The following is a 13903-nucleotide window of genomic DNA, read 5'->3' as shown; positions in this document are numbered from 1 at the left end:
CCTGCACCACTGGAGTCGGTTCACAGTGATCCCATTATGTCTCTACACGATCTGGCTTAAAACCACTTGAATGTTATGTAACGCTCGACTTTATGGGTCTTTAATTGTGGAATAATTCTCCCAGATTCTCCTGGATGCATTATTGGAAAAAAGAAACAACTTTCAGTTAATGACTCATAACTCAGTTAACGTTTAAGAAAAAAAAAAAAATCAGGTTTTGCAGGCAAGCAAAGTGAACATCAAAAAGTTTGTCTGGAAATGTTTTCTCCACTTGTTTATTTGAAGGTCAAACAAACTGAGCAAACCTACCTGACATCATTACATCTCTGTAATGATGCAAGAAAACAGCACAGCTACACTACGGGCATCAAATTTGTACATAAAAGACCATAGTTTCATTGGTACTTCAGTAAAATAAACATGACTATTATATAAAGAGTCACTTATCAGAAGACATTTTTCACTGTAATTATCAGGTATAGGAGTTTTCCTTGTGTAGACTTTGCTTTCTCCAAAGTTACCTCTTCTGGCTTTAACAGCAGCGTGGCATATACGAGGCATTCGCTCCACAAGGGACATTTGTACTCAGACTCTCAAAAGCTGAAGATTTGTTTTTGTTTTTTTGTTTTATTACTTTTGCACTGAAGTAGTGACTATTGCAAATCTTCTCGACCCTAAAACTAAGCCCTTCTTTTGTTTTGCTGACATTTATTCAGCAATGGTCTGGTAACATTAATCTACACCTGAAGGTAAATTGAGGAAAATTGTTCATATCTATAAAAGCAAAGTCTGATCATGCAGTAAATACATAGAACTCATGCTGTTTTTTTTTTTTAAAGACATTGTGAACACAAACTTGAAGTTGCTTCCAAACTTTTGGCCTGTAGTGTACATCAATGCGGTCTTCAGATGGATTGTTTACTTGTTTAGTGAGTCCCTCCTGTTGCATTCGCAGCCTTGTAAGCACACGTTTCCGATAGAGTTCGTGTTCACACGTTGTGTACGCGTTGCCGCAACCACAGGCTAACAAGTCCCGTTTGACGGCTCTATAAACCTTGGTTTATTCTCCCACAAGGGATCGGCTCAGTGAGCATTGACACCTGCGTGCTGCTGCGTCTGCATCGCTCTGCATTTCCGCTGCTAAAACGTTACTAGCCGCGTCCAGTCTCTTTGTGTACCTACACACAGCTAAGACTCAGTTAGTGGCTCATGTCGGAGTTGGAGCGAATAATAAACAATAAACTGAAAACATCTGAGAAGATTGTTTGTAGGAAGCAGAAGGAGAATTTTCTCTGCTTGTCCAAACATGGAGATGTGAAATGCCTTTCGGACCAGCCTCAACCCTTGCGATCTGCGCCGCAACGAAGTTTACTTCAAATACATTTCGGGAGAGAGGTTCACATCAGGCTTCATACCTACAGTGTAAACGAAATGCCAGAAACAGTTGGATCACAGCAAACTGAATTAGGAGCATTTAATTCTATCAGAAAAAATGTTTCCCAAAACGTGGTGAGTTATTGATGCATTTTTTCCCCCCTCGCTCTGAGCAGGAACATGTGACGCCGGGGTGGGGACGTACCCTGCTCCGACTCATGGACTCGGTCATTAAAGAAGAGGAGAACATTGGGTTGTCCTGCATTCAGCTCAGTTCATGAAAAAGGAAACTTTGTGCTGGACCCGGGCTCGAAGCGGTGACTTCATCCTCAACGCCACCCTTTTCTCAAGAAGGGAGGCCGTCCTGACTGACGAGGGGAGGGGAGGCAGTGAAAGCCAACATCCTCTCCCCGACAGCAACGTTTACAATCTGTTTTACATGAGAAAAAACCCATTCAGAAATCTGGACACACACATAGAAACCAATACCAACCACAAACACAGGCATGTCCGCGCCTATATGCATACCATGCACACATACACTCGGATTACTATCCCGCTGAGGAATGTTCACTGCAATTATCCAAATCTTGTGCTGTGTTTTGGGTTGGGATTTAATTTGGCATGCATAAATCAACACTTGTTTACAGTACAATTAACCATTATTTTCTTCTATGGCACATATTTTAGGTTCAACGTGACGAGACTGTAAATGGTCGTCCAAAAATCTCTTTTGAAAGCAACAGGAGGGTATTTTATTCGATTTTTCTTAATAACCAGGAACTGATTCGTGATTTAGTGACGGGCGTTTAAATGATTTAAACAAATGTGTCTGCAGCGGAGGAGCACTAGACTCATAAATTAACAATAATGAAAGCACTGGTTGCAGCCCTAGAGGAGTTTTTGATTGTGATCTTCAGCCAAAGAGAAGCTACTAAAGTCAAAAAAACAAAGTGCATCCTTAAAACCAGCAGTCAAACTTGGACGTTGAACGTTTTCTTAAATCGTTGTTTCCAGGGTCAAGAACGAATTCAGACTTTTAATTCGACGGAAAACTGTCTCAGTGCAAATGTTAGTTTTTAATTCTAATCCCAGTTAATCTCAAACCAGCGGCTAATCCTGGACTTAATCTCTTTTACAGCCAAAGAGATTTCTCTCTTTCATGTCTTCATCCTCGTGAGGACATTTTGGCTGACACTAAAATACAAACACACACTGAAGGGCCTCTCTGCACTGGGATAAATCTGCAGTTTCCTGAAGGGAAGCCCACTACTCCCTCAATAAATCCCCCCCTCTATCAGCACACACACATACACACTTTTCTATGCACCCGTGGGAGACCTCCCATTGTCTCCCAGTAGGAACTGGTGGGAGGAGGGTCCTGCCAGGAAACCCATCGAGCCGTCCCGAAAGCTGCTTCCTGAAGGCAGCAGGAAAACACTGACGAGAAGACAAGCGAAAACAGAGAGCTGAACAAATACTGCGGCGCACACACACACGCACACACGGGCATCCTACAGCCAACAACAGCACAGAGTCCGACATCACATGATGCATCACACAGTTGAGGTTAGATAACACGTTATCACATTTGGCGAGCACTTGAGCGTTTAAGTGTTTGTGCGCACTGAAGCTCACACGCGTTCACCTCTATATACATGACACCACGTGTCACTTCCTGTCGCCAGACACCTTCGCCATAAATCACGGACTGACGTCACGTCGGTGAAGTGTCTTTCTCGCCGTATACAGACAAAATAAAAATAAAAAATGTCTTTATCGCGATCACGTCGACTTCAAACATCACATGCGTCCTGGCTCCCCTCCCTCTTCCTTCCAGATCCTCCAGCAAACACAATCAGGCACATTCAGCCTCCACAATGAGGCATTATGCTTCTTTGGTGGCGACGTTGTTTTCGAGACGTTTTCTGAGGCCTCCTTGTTTTCTCCAACAGTCGCTCCCCCTCTCCTCCCCCCCACTCGTGCTCCTTGCCTTTTCCAAACTGTGTCCAGGTTCAAAATGTCACAAAGTGAATTCAATAAAGTCGCGGGGGAAGTCCGACACGCGGGGAGTTTTAAGATGAAGAGCTTGGAGTTGTAGCAGCTCCCACGGTGGATGTGAAGCTGCGGAGAATCGTCTGAATGAAGCATGCAGACAAAGAGCGATGACTTTTAGAGACAAGTCCCACTCAGACCTCATCAATCTGGAAAGCGTCAGCACATCCTGTCGCTTTAGGGTTTCCAAAAAGCTTTCAGCAAACACATTGACATTAGTGTGAGAAAGGCACAACTAATGACGATGACTACTACATGCTCGTCAACATCTCCAACCATATTCATGGTTCTGCATCAGATCTTCACCACAGGTCCAGAGACAAACAGAAGTGTCTTGTGTCTCAGGTGAAGCTGGGAACATCTACTTCTTTCGGCCACCGCAGCCAGAGCTCTGATAGCTTTTGATTCAGTCTCATGTTCTTGGGTTTCCTTACATGAACTGCTTTCTTTCTATTGGATCCATTCTTTAAGAATATGCTGATGAACTCATTTCTCCGTCGTCCTGGCCCAGATGTAGTCAAACAGGCCCATACAAGGACTTTACCGCCTCCATGTTTCATGGACGGGATGAGGTTCTGACACTAGACTGAAGTGTTGTTTCATCTCCAGACATGAGACATTTTAATTTGAACCAAATAATTCTACTTTGGTCTTATCTGTCCGCGAGGCATGTTCCCAGCAGTCTTCTGGCTTCCCCACGTGATGTTTAGCAAACTGCAGATGTGCAGATGTGTTCTTTTTGGAGAGCTGTGGCCTTGTCCTTGTCACTCTGGCATGGACACCGGGATTGTTCAGAGTTTTCCTGATGATGGATTCATAAACATTAACACCAGCCAACATGACAGAGAGGCCTTTAGTTGTTTAGAAGTTACCATGGGACCTTTTGGGTGGTTACATATCTTACTTTTAAGGTGATCTTTGTTGGTCAGTCACTCCTGTGGAAGATAACAGCCGCCTTAAATGTCCTCCATCTGTCTGAAGAAGCATCTTCAAGACACTCCACAGGTCCAGCTGCCTTTGTTTCAGCTTTGAGACTGTTGCTGACTAGTGTTATACACCAATTACAGAATGACGCTGACACACCATCACGTTAATCCAGCAAATTCAACCATGTTCTAGTTTGGTCTAACGTAAGCTGGTATAGTTTAAGAAAAAAAAGTACAGGTTTTTCCATCAGGTAGAGACATGAGTAACAGTGTGCCTTTCTTTGGAAATTGGACCAGAACTTTTTTCTTTATGAATGTTAGGGCTTTCTTTCAGTAAATAATGATGTTGGTATTGACAGCTTAAAGGGCTTCTTGAACCCCTCTCAGTCACGACATCCATTCAAAGAGCTAAGAGTCCCTCCCTAAAACAAAGCAGCATTCACAAATCGAGTTTTTGCCAATTAGCCAGTTTCCAACTCTGACATCACGTTGGCATTTGGACCAAACGCACCTTGTTTCCTCTGAGAGGAACCTCTCCCCCAACACGACAAACCTTTGTAGACGTTTATATTTCTATCTAAACTCTCCAGCTTTCTCTCATTATCTTGTTCCCTTCCCTACTTCAGCTCCCTTTGTTTTTAAGCCAAGCAAATAACAAAAAACATCTTCAGAAAGTCTTTTTCCCAGGCTGACCTAGATATCTGCTCCTCAGATTTGTCTTGAAGCAGCCATTCTGACCCATTTGTCTCCTTCACAACAGTAGCTGTTCGAGCCTCCAGATGTTTGATTCTCATAACTACAGAACAAGACCAGATGTCAGCCTCTGCTGTTTTATGCCCAGAAACAACTGAAATATGCGTCTTCTATCATGTTACTTCCTTCACTGCTGGAAATTATACTAGTTCTGTGTCTGTTTGATGGCGAGGGTCGAGGTAATGACAAGGCAGAGGTCTCTGAAATGTCTCCTGGAGCCCCTGAGAGCACACCTTCATCTCCATGGTGCTGGAAAATACATGTTTGTGGGCTCTAATTCAGTTTTCCGTAATGCAGTGATTCAGTTAGCTCCCCAGATCTGGCCCAGCCATTGCTCCTGTTGTCTCACTTAAATACGTTTTGATGTCTGCCAGGCTTTACAAAATGTAATTTAACATATCGACATTCTGCTGGCGAATCTATCCTTATATTTTCACTCAGTATTACTCTGCTGTTCTCTGCACTAATTCTGCTTTATTGACGGTTATTAAGCCATTAATTAACACTTTAGAGACAGGTTATAAGTCAGTACCATAGACTATAAATATGGACAACGTCTCGCCACTTCCTTGCATTGGTCATACTGACACCATTTTCCAGAGTGTACTTGGACAGTCTAATCTGTTCAGTCCAAGAGTGGAGCCACTTGGAGCTGCGATATTGACAACTCGCCAACATTTCCTTCACACTCACTCATATTTTTGTTTCATTAATTTCATTAATACTACACTGGCATGGCAACTGGTGGTTGCCATTTTTTCACATCCTATTCCTATAGTGTCAAAAAACTAAAACAAAACTTGACACATGCATCCACATTATATACATATATATGTATGTATATATATATATATATATATATATATATATATACACACACACACATATAAAAATTATTTGATGTGTATTTTAGTCTTTTAGTTTAGCCCAAGTCTCATCCACTAACATTAAGGAGGTGGAGCTTATGAGCTATACTGCAGCCAGACACCAGGGGGAGCTGTGCTTGCTTTGGCTTCACTCTAGAGGACCTGCTCATCTTTATACAGTCTGTGGTCAATATGAGCAACCTTAACTTGCTTGGTTTTGTAAAAATTGTGTTGGGGTTCATCTAAAATCAGTAGGACATTATTTTTTTGTCTTTTTATTTCTTTAACTCATCAGGTCTTTAATTTATATCTTGACCTCCTAGTGTTTTACCTTTTACGCCTGCAGAAAACTCACTAACATAACATGAGATACTCTTATTATTTTATTAACGAGGAACATGGTCAGGGATTCAGGGCTTGTAAATTACATTCTTTGAGTCAAATTGGCCTGTTGCAGCAGTGTTTGTTGGCCTTGCTTTTTCTTAATCGTAGATCTTTTCTTTAAAAAAAAAAAAGAAAGAAAGAAAGAAGAAAAGCTCAATTTTGGACTATCTCTGGAGTCTGGATGGAGATCAAAATATGATGTATTCTGCTCATATATCAAAGTCGTGGTGACAGACTTCAACTGTGATTGAAGAAAGCTTCTGGCTCCTACACACCATCTATTCAGACATCTTCTCTCTTTTCTGTTATCTCACTAAATGTTGCATTTATTAGCTCCATCATGAGCCGCTCCCTTCCAGTCGCTGTTGTGTGAAAGTACACAGAGAAACTCCGGTGTTAAAGCTTACAGCAGCATAGACTATGATGTAGGCCCTGAATAGATCCGTTACAGATGTATAAACTGAGCTTTAGTCTGGACACAAACTGCAAAGAAAAATATTCTTTAATGTGTTCATGGTGCGTTTTGTTTGGAGGATCAGTTTCTATTTCTAGCTCATCTAGTTGTTCAGAAGAAGAGCAATTACTTTTACTAAGGATCAATAAAAAAAAAGTTATTTCATTTTAAACGAACTTATTAAGCACAGAGGTTGAAGTGAAATGTAAAGAGATTAAAAGTAACAGAAAACAAAGCTGAAGTGTCGAAACAGGATATAAAGGCTTGTTTTATCATTTGTAGAAGGAACTGAACGTGTAGTGTCGCAGCCTTGTTAAGTCTTTTTATGTGACTTCATAGGGCAGGAGTCATTTCCACCAGCACCTCAGAGCTAAACACAAACAACGTTTGTTCCATTATGAGCCGGTGAACAGAGGTGACCTCTGTGCTGCTGTGGCTTAGGTAAAAACAGCCTCCTGTCTGGAGACTGAAACTGAAGTCGTCGCTCTCACTTCAACTTAAGAGACGTTTCTAAGGCTTCAGATTCTAAACCCGAGACAGAGAGTCCGGTCTCAAGGCGAAAGCAGAGCAGTTACCAACTTTTCTCCTGTTGCATTCCCCTGTCAAACCAAATGTTCATGGTTTGATAGATTTGCTAGAAAGAAAAATGGGAATTGGGTCCAAAGGATTTGGTGGCATCACAGATCATGCAGTAAGTGTTTCCAAAAGTAGCTGTGGTTTGTTTTTCCTTTTAGAAAATCTGACCTTTTTGTTGCCCGAGCCACAACAGTAAAAACCAGTCTGCCATTTTAACCATCCCACCGGCCAAAAAAGCTTTTACAGTCAATTATTACAAAGCAAAGAAGATGCTCAGTGTCTGGTCACGTAAACAAATTTACCAGACGCAGAGAGGTATGCCGTTTTCTCACCCTGATGTCGATGCGGAGTCTGATCAGTGCCGCTTTCCCAGCGCTGCACTCACGGTTCTTGAGTCGACTCGGATATTTTTAGCCTGTTTTTGAATCAGTGTTTCTCAGGCAGCAGAGATAGCAGAGGGAGGAGCGTCAAACTGACTTCATATAAAGTCAATATTGCTATTCCCTATACATAATTTATAGATGCTACGTAGCGTATCTATTTATCTGTTTATTTAATATTATACTCCAATATTATCAGCTACTTGTTGCTTTTAATTGTCTGTTTCCACCAGTTATGCCTTACGTGAAATAGTATGAAAAGTTTTTTGCCAACTAGCTTTCATTTAGTTCCAATCACTAACTCAGGGCAAGCTTCTCAAATTTCTGTTCTCTCAAATAAACTAAAGTCCAAGAGTTTCTCCCCTGTTTGGGAATCATAGTTCTGTTGTAGCTAATGTTTGTATATCTGCAGCTGAATGTGGTCTCAGATAAAACGAACCATTTACTGCAGCCTGAATCAACTTCCTGAGCTTTCCAAAACATAAGAGCAACAAACAAAAAGAAGAAATGCAGTTCTTCAAATGACCACCTATAAGTTACGCATTTAGGGCGTGGCCACTTTGAGTGACAGTTGGGTGTTTCTTTGAGACAAACACTTCCAAGATGGCGACGGTCAAAACCACCCAAACTGAGCTTCACAAATCCTGTGCTTGTCATCACGGGGGGTCTAATACGTTTTGATAAAAAAACTACACCGCGCAGCAGTTTTAAATGAAAACATTGAACATTTCCGAGCCACAAACAAGCTGTAAAGGTCTTTTATTTTTGTTGAATAAAGATTTGCGTTTAAGATATCTGCAAGATAACCATTTACGATCTTATCTTGAACTGCCCTCTGTAAAAGAATGTGCGTTAACTCTCAGTCCGAGATAAGAGGAGCAGGGCTTTAGGCGAGCAGTGACCACAGACGACCTTTGGCTAACGCAGCAATCAGTAAATGAAACTGCAGAGCAAGGGTGGTCTGTTGTTTGAGGTCACCACTCACCCTAATTATGTCATTATCTAAAACAAATTAAAATGACCAAAACAAGCTAATGTTTAATCAGAAAAAGGTGTTCTAGGTCGTCAAATCCATTTTACCTCGTTACTATTCTACCTCATAATTTTGTCTAGATAATTGTGTTGAGCTGGCATCCAACATGACTGCTTCCTATCACTCATTAATCTGTCCAGTAGCTGAGCAGCATTATACGATGTCAAAAGCAAACTGATCCAAACTGATTGGATTCATTTAAAACGTAGTGAGGAGACACGTGGCCCGACGATAAAATTCTTCATGATTACTTGATTCAGTTACATATCGGTAAAACCATGAATCTGTCGCCACGCGAGGCTTTAAACCCATGCAGTATCTCCAGATAACAATATAATTCAAACTCAATCTGCGTACAGTTGGCTCCAAAACTAATCTCTAGAATTTTTTTTAAGTAAATGACTCATGATCCCGAGACTATTGAGGCAAATAAAATTATGAGCAACAGAGCTGCTTCTGTTTCCTGTAAATGTCTAAAAGTCACAGAAACTTTACACCCCATGGTAAAACCAAGGTTCACCTTCGAAATTATTTAGTTTGACTTGGGTTAATTTGGGTGCAAATACATGTTGACAGATGAACAACTTGTTTTTTCATGAGTTTAACCCTTTATGGGGCGAGGAACCATATATGTTCACTTCTGCACACATTTTTAGTTTTTTTCAGGTTTAGAAGCATGTGGTTTTCATTCAGCCAATCAGAGAAGATCTCAGGTCTAATGTGGTCTACAAGGTCCACATCTGCATGAACAATGAGTGTAAATGCTTTATTAGGTACCAGGAAGAAGTGGCCTAACATTGTCTAATGTTGACACAAAAAAAGTCCTCTTATGACCTACAGTGATACTCTGGGGTTGAAAATCAGAATTTCCAAGTATTTCAACGAGTGCCCTGTAAAGGGTTAATCAAGGAATCTGGCATGAAGCAGAAAGTGGCAACTTCCACTTCCAAAGCTTAGGTGCCTGCTAATTGTGATGAAAGCCTCCAGCTATCAGGTTCACTGCACTTAAAACTAATTGTTGCTTCAGAGGAAAAACAAAATACTTGAGCTTTAAAAGGGGGAAAACCAAACTGGAGTGAGCTTCAGAGTAGAAAAGTGTATGGATACAAGAATTAACAAAGTATTTCCTTAAGATTAGCTCTTAAACTAATGTCCATTATTAGTGTCAAAGCTTGACAATTCATGGTCTCTGTGTTTGTTGACAGCTGCAGACTTAAACTCATTGGATCTGAATGAGCAATTCCTTGCATGCCAAGTGCAAAAACATCTTCAACACAAAAAAAAACAAGACGGCAACAATCTCACAGCCGCAGTAAGAGTTGCCACATCTTTTGAATGAGGATCCATGATGAGAGTCATTGTTGTCTCAAAACAACGAACAGCAAAAAAATAAACCATTTTATTCCCAAAACCCAATGTCTGCGTTGTCCACCAAGCAACTCAGCAACGACGGCAACAAAATGCTTCACACAACCCGTGTTCATATAAACTATTCCACTAAATTTACACTATTTACTTCCAAGTTTTGAGTTTCTCTAAACCAATTAAACTGTCAAATGGAAACCAGGAGAAAACAAGTGTTTATCATCACTGAAATAGTTTTCCAAGTCTGTGCTCTCTGTTTATTCTTATAACTTTATGAGTTCTATAATTAATTCTGTGAAAGCTCTTTAAATCCTTTTTATCCTCTATATTCCCCCATGCATCATGCATCGCCCGGCGTCATTTACTCTTCGCACTTGTTTGTCTCGTGCTAAGTATACGTTGCACGTGCAATGTGCTGTACCCAGATGCAAGTATGAATTCATCTTCTATTTTCTATCTCAAAGGAAGAAAGAGAGCAAAAGGCTGCAGAACGGCAGGGAGGATTTGATGAGCGGCACAGACGATAGAGGTTCCTACACTAACAACTTGGTTGATTTAATCAAACAGCTTGAATGTTTGTCGGGTGAGAGCGCTCAACGAGTGAGGATTACAGAACAAATGAGAACTGATAACTTTGAAGTCTGGATTTAAATCACCTTGAAAATCGCATTCGCAGCAAGTGAAGATGAATATTATTTATCAGTGAGAAGTACCACAACAAAGATGTGACCTGGATGTTTTCTAAAGTGTTTTATTTATTTATTTATTTATTTTTAGTCCTGTCTAGCTCTCTCTTTCCTCACTGCATCATGTCACCGAGTAACTTGCAGTCTTGCTAAAATTAAAACCACTTGTAATACAGCTAAAAATAATACAGCTAGCAGGACTCATGAAGAACAAATTTAAATGAATTTAATAAAGTGCACTCCGTCAGCTCTGACGTTTTAAAAATAAAAGGAGAACACTTTTATAAGGAAGGCAGAGTTTAATAAAAAGAAAAAAGAGGGGGAAAAAAGGAAAAGTGAGTGTCAATGTGTGACGCTGACCTTTTGACACCTCTAAATACACTTACAGACAGGCTATTTTTGAGGCAGCCGCAGTAAGTCAAACCCCAGGGTCCTGTTGCAGGAAGACAGTTTCCCCTAAGAGACCACCAGAAAGTTGTTAAGGGCTTAACACAAATTCAGAGGATGATTTTAGCTCGAGGATCTGCTCGTCACCTGCGTCACGGTCGGCTCCTCATTCATCAGTTTAAGAAACGCTGTGACCTGAATCAGTTATTTATCAACGAAGGCAAAAAGTTCACATTCTGTTTCGCTTGAGAAAGAGGAAGTTTACCAAAAGGCCACTGCATCCCGATAAACCCCAAACATTTACTGTGTCTCTTTCCCTTCTGTCTGTTTATTCCACATTGTTCTCATGATTGGTCCCAAACAATTCAGCCAATTCTCTTTCTCGCCTCCACAAACTGAGAAGAAAACCCACTCCATCAAAAATCTAATGGGTTCACATTAATAAGTAAAGATCTGCGGAGGTCACCACTTCCCATCCCATCATGATTTACTGAAAGACGCAATTGCAACACAAAATAGAACATACAAATAAAAGAATAAAAGCACAAACAGTTTTGCTTATTTTACCACTGAATATTCAGGCTTTCATTCCTGACACCTCCGTCCTGAGGACATCAGGTCGTGGAAAATGACAAGCGACGTGCGTCACAATAAGCATTTGTTATGGTTTAATGACCCAGTCTGAAGCGTTGACAATCTAACGACCTAAAACCTTTTCATTTTGGCCAGAAAGTCACTTCCACCAGTAACCATCATACCTGAATCCACATAACAAAGAGGTGGAGCGTGAGTGGACACCCACTCCTCACGGTGCACATCCTCGAACACTTTTAGTCTCTAATCAGCACCGTTTTCCCATAATGCATTTCACGCAAACACTACAAACAAACCAAACTGACACGTCACAGTCTCACCTCCTGCGAAGGACTTAAATAGATTCAGAGGAACCACAGCCTGATCAATAATGTTCAATCATTTCCTGCTTTCAAACGTCACTGCAGCACTTCTGGACTATGTGGACATAACTGGAAAAGAGATGATGCAGAGCATAATAACAAACAGGAGACAGACCAGCCGAGGGGTGGGGGGGTGTTCAGCACTTCTGACAATAGGAGAGGTTGGGGGGAATTTCCGTCCCATGAAGCAGCCTCACCCAAAACAGTGTTTGGAGGAAAAAAAAAATTCCTCTGTTTAAAGTTACTTTAGTTAAAGCAGCACTTTCCACAAGAAAAGCTGCACGAAGCAGATAAAAGAGACCACGAACAGGATGAACGTAAAAAAAGTTATAAAATCGAGAGAAAGCCTGAGAAAACAACTGCTTTTAAAAGACGCCAACTACTTAGACTTTTTTACGTTTGCATGTTGAAGGATGACAATGAGAGAAAAAACACAACCACAGAAATAAAGCTATGTCAGCTGTTAGGATTAAAATCTAATCACAAAACGAGTTTCTCATGAGACAAATCACGACCTGAAAAACATTTAAAGGTCATCAATTTGGAATTATAGACACATTAGGACTTCTGAAGGAAAAATGCAGTGGAAGAATTGTTTAAAAGAAGTTGTTTCAGATGTAGAAAATCCGCATTTTTTTTTTTTTTTAAATGAATAGAAACCAACAAATGCAGAAGATAAACTCAAAAAGAGAGAGTGAAAAGACGAATCGAAGCAAAGATGAGATTTTAAATAATATGTGAGTCTCTTTTTTTGAAAATGAAAGTTATAAAAAAAAAACTGTTGGAATTGAAACTGTGAAATAATAAACCTTCAACTTTTCTAAAACTTATTCTAAAAGAAAACTTATTTATGTTGCGGCCAAGAAATATCAAACACTGTGGAGTTTGTCTGTAAACTCAATATGATCAATAATTCTTTGTGACACTTTGTGGCAGCTCCCGTTAAATTAAAAAACAATCATTCGTCTTTTCTTGTTGAGACTCGATCAGTGCGGCGATAATCAACTAATCGACGCGTATCAAAGCGTTAATCGACGCCCCGGGCGCGTTGCTCTTACCTTGTGGCTTCTGTCCCTGCAGACTCACTGAGACTTGTCATAACTTTCTGAGAAGGTAAGAAAAGTTTGGGAGGAGAAGGGGGAAGAACCCTCCTACCTCTCTGTTTGCGGCCCTAAAGTAAAGTTACACGAAAATGAAAACGCGTTTCCGGTTTGTGGATTTCAAAATAAAGTTTCCACGTTTATCCGAAGATTTATTTTTTTTTGTTGAGCAGAAACCATTCATTCATCAAACGGATTTATATGCAGACGTACTAAAAGATCCGATTGTTTATCAGTCAAATATTTTATTTGGCTTTGACCAATCTTTTGACGTTGGGGGCTGGTCTGCAAAAGTGCTTTTCTATCTCTTTAATATTGTTTTATCTTTTTTTCATTTATTAATTTCAATGTCTATTTTTGCTCTTTCTTTCTTTTTTGTTGTTGTCTTAGAAAGGACTTTGTTACTTGTTTTTGACCACTGTAAAACACATAATAATATTATTACTGTTATTATTTCCATTAATTATTCTAACATCCAGACATTACTCATCAACATTTCCAACGTGGCAGAAGATCAACCTTTTTTACTTTTCTTCATGCCACAAGTAAATTTTGCATTTTTCAGTGCTTGAGTTTAAAGCTTCACACAATAAAGATTTGTTAAAATG

The 13903-nt window shown here is 40.2% G+C and overlaps 1 protein-coding gene across 4 annotated transcripts in view; it reads right to left on the bottom strand.

Moving 5' to 3' along the window:
- The window catches only part of kank3 (KN motif and ankyrin repeat domains 3), a 30292-nt gene extending 16945 nt beyond the window's left edge, over positions 1–13347 (bottom strand). For 2 of the 4 annotated variants that reach the window (XM_047587072.1, XM_047587075.1), the window contains exon 1: positions 13254–13347. The gene's annotated coding sequence lies outside the window, so the exon portion shown is untranslated. Of the gene's footprint in view, positions 1–7720; positions 7782–13253 lie in introns of those variants that run through there. The other 2 variants (XM_047587076.1, XM_047587073.1) reach the window with 2 other exon arrangements.
- Positions 13348–13903: the final 556 nt, after the last annotated feature.

The sequence above is a fragment of the Mugil cephalus genome, chromosome 6, assembly GCF_022458985.1.
Source record: "Mugil cephalus isolate CIBA_MC_2020 chromosome 6, CIBA_Mcephalus_1.1, whole genome shotgun sequence".
NCBI classification, from domain to species: Eukaryota; Metazoa; Chordata; class Actinopteri; order Mugiliformes; family Mugilidae; genus Mugil; species Mugil cephalus.
Note: the sequence above shows the minus strand (reverse complement) of the source record. Positions and strands in the feature narration are given on the sequence as shown.